Source organism: Lasioglossum baleicum, unplaced genomic scaffold, assembly GCF_051020765.1.
Source record: "Lasioglossum baleicum unplaced genomic scaffold, iyLasBale1 scaffold0088, whole genome shotgun sequence".
In the NCBI taxonomy this organism is placed as follows: domain Eukaryota; kingdom Metazoa; phylum Arthropoda; class Insecta; order Hymenoptera; family Halictidae; genus Lasioglossum; species Lasioglossum baleicum.
The window spans coordinates 413,630-417,270 of NW_027469148.1; positions in this window are offsets into that span (position 1 = coordinate 413,630).

The following is a 3,641-nucleotide window of genomic DNA, read 5'->3' on the forward strand; positions in this document are numbered from 1 at the left end:
AAAGGGAACAATTTACGTCGTTATTACCCGGCTAATCGTGCGTCGAGGTATTTAGACCTCACCGGGACGGGACGATCATTGAGATTGGAGAGCTTAAGTATAAGGTGCGGCTTCACAACGCAATTTAATCGTAGGGAATAAAAGTGATATTGAAGTAGTAACCAGAGTCGGTTTTCGAGTTGCTCATTTGTTAGCTACGAAGGGAGAACCATATATTGGTTGTGAATTAATTAAGTCGTGTTTGCTTGTATCAGCCGAGGAAGTGTGCCCGGAAAGCAGATGTGTTATGATCTGTCAGTCTTTCGGCGAGAGCGATTGTTAGAGGGATATGTGTAGAACGAGGAAAGACTTAGTTGGTGAGGATTAGTTGCTTGTGAAGGGCTGAATGTTCAGGACCACTGGTAATTCGTTGTGTTGTTCACCAGCAAGCCCTTTGTGAGGGGCACCTTGATCTGTCGTGTATTGCTGAGCCAGTTGTTTCAGTATTGAACTACATTCGTTCTCGTGAGCTTAGCCGTCGCTAATTTCATGAATTCTCTCTTTTTTCTTAGGTTGACGTTAGATATCCGGGCTTGTCTCGTCCCACGGCCATCCGATGGCTTAGCAGTGGAAAAGTTATTTGTTGAGATTCTGAACTGAGAGAAATCGTGGAAGTCTCTTCTTTTTTTTTTTTTTTTTCTAGAGATAGATTGCCCGCAATCTCTATCATTGAGCAGCGAACGGCTTATGGAAATTAGCATTTGCCACGGATGTTGTGGGATATTATCAGCGAATTTGATTTAAGAATTTTCAGGGGAGAACAGTATCCATATGTGGGACATATTCCATCGTAAAGGCCTCCCGCTAAAGGCTTGCATTGTTTCGTACGCAAATAGCATTAAGTGAACCTGACCAAGTTTCCCGCTGTAAAGGATTCCGAACGTTGGCGAAATCCCCATTCCCAATACTACACGCAGGCTATATTTTGTGAGTTTATACTTCAGTTACGGCCGCGTTTTGCGGATCTTGATATAAGTGCAAAAGATAATTTCCCTGTATCAATAGTCTATTTAACTGTATGGTTAAGGAGCTTCCGTCGCACCCTCATCTGGAAGTGATTGATTCGTTGAGTGGTATCAGGTTAGAGACGATGTACTGAGAGGTCCAGCTCGTTTTTACAAGTATCTCTCGGGGGGTAAATATTCTTATTTGAGAACATGTGCACGGGGGTTTGTATCCGTATATGAGAGTGTCTAAAATGTAGGAGACACTCTTAAAGAGTCAAATGTGTAGAATTTCAGTTCAGGTTACTATTAACAGATGACCATCTGCAAATAATTTTGGTGGTATGGAGTATCAATGTTGAGCTCCAGTCATGATGAAGCATTATCCCAGAGGACAATTCTAGTCTACGCATACAGCGGAGGCACCAGCAGCCGACCAGGCACCGGCAGTTGACCATTTCATAGAAAAACGTAGAAAATAAGGTTTTTACAAGCTTTGCACTTTTGGTGGAAGTGAATCACGGATGCCATGCTATCTGTTCGTTGAATTTCAGAATAATTACCTGCGGAGTGAAGTATGCATGGTCATAACGGACGTCTGAATTCACTAAGGTTTGTAATATGCCGATATATCTCTATTTCCTTAGCGTTTCTGTTAAAAGCAGCTGTACGGTTCAAGTAAGAATCCATGCGTTGTGGTTTTTTCGCAGACAAATTATTTGGCGTTTATATTCTCATAGAGTTTTATAAGTGGCAAATGCATTGTTTTGTTATTCTAGCTTGAAAAACGGTAGCATGTTGGGTGGTCAAATACTGAGTATTGTTTTGAGCAATCTTCAGGAGTTGACAGACGTGGTCAGTTAGACGTGGCTCAAAAAAAATTTTTTTTTTTTTTCGATTCATATTGTATCCGTTTTACATCTACGATTGTTAGGACTACATAATATAATTCCGAATTTTGTAGTGTGCTGTGTTTCAGAGGATGGCCGCATGGCCAACCTCTGACTGCATTCACAGTCAGGTATTGTCCACTGTCCACCTTTTTAACACTTTGCCGACCGACAGCCTGTCAACCGGCTTCAAGAGGAAAACGAAGAACACGAACTGTTGAATAATAATAAATGGCCTGCCTGGTTGCCTCTCTCTAGTGTAAGTGGTCAACCTTTAAACGAACAGGAGGTCAATTACTAGCTTTTTCATTTTCGAGCGTGGTCAATTTCCGGAGCAATTACTGAATTTCAAAATATGTTTCTTAAGTTTTTATAAGTAAACCTTTTTTTTTTTTTCCTCTATAAGTGGCCCCGGTACCTAATCTAGAAGACGTGAAGAGCGTCTTCAGGCAACGACTCTCGCTATTTGATGGCAGGAGAAAGTGGTTACTATTGTTTGCGTAGAAAACTTCTCTTAATCGGTCAACCACTGGTGCCTCCTCCTCAACGTTTTCAGTGTGCAAATAAAGATCCTTTATTCGTTTTCCGTGAGTGTTAGTATAGCTTGTGAGAGTATGTATAAAATGATCGGTTTTTCACGATCTGTCCCTTTTCAGGAAAAGGTTTCCGACCCCTGGGACACCCCGTTGGTCTCTTGTTTTGGCTAAGGTAGCTTTACCTACGCATATGTGTGCCAGGAGTCGTGTGAAGTTCATGCTACCTTCTCGCGAGTGCTCGGTTCAGTTTGTTTTTATTGTTTGTGCTTAATTGCTGTGTGCAGTTGCCGGTGTAGAAAATACATTTTTTTTTTTTTTTTTCATTGGTCAACTTGTTTCCCTATCCCTTTCTTACTTGTTTGTTTGTTTCCCTGCTGATCCCCCTTTTCCGTATTTTGGGCATCGCGGTGCCTCATGAATGTGGTGCGCGGCTTGTCTGGCTATTGTTACTCTTATCGTATCTACGAGTTTCTTTTTACGCGTTATTTCTAATTGATATTCTTTTAGATTCCCATTTTCTGTGTCTGCTTTCCTATTTTTGCTGGTATGACGAGGATATCCGTTTTGTGTTTAGGGTGTTGGGGATTCTACTATTATATCCGTTTATTGTTTTCTACCTTTTTGGTCTTATTGCAATATTTTGTGGGTATTTCTGTAAGTTGGTGATATCTCCTATATAGTTTCTGTTATTTCTACGCAGTGCTACCTTGTTCCGGTGGTACGGATATTTTGGTGTTTTCTAGTGCTTGTAATTTACCGTTCAATTAATCGTGAGACGATTCCTCATATGTTGTGCTGTCATGCTATGGTGTCTTTGCGACCCTGAGTATATTATCTATAGTTGGTGCCAGTCTCACCTGGGTGCCCCTAACTTTACCTATTGTGTGGTGATTTCCTACTTTGTCTGTTACTATTTCTGGGATTTGCTTTTCCTATTTATTTACTTGTACTACGGTTATACTGATTGTGTGCATAGATCCCTGCGTGGTCTCGTTGTATTATCTGGTTAACGTTCGGTTGATCATGTTTTAGCTAGTATTCAATTATTTCTTTTGATATTCATTTTGTCTAATTGTACGATTATCTATCGAGGTGATTTTTCTTATGTATTTGTATGTTAGTTGTTTAGGTGGCTTTTCTGATCAACCCTACGTTAGTATGCGTATACTTGTGTTTTCCTACCTTTCTGTTGTTAAGGGTTGGCTTAGTTGTTTTGGGGTCGCGTTCGACGT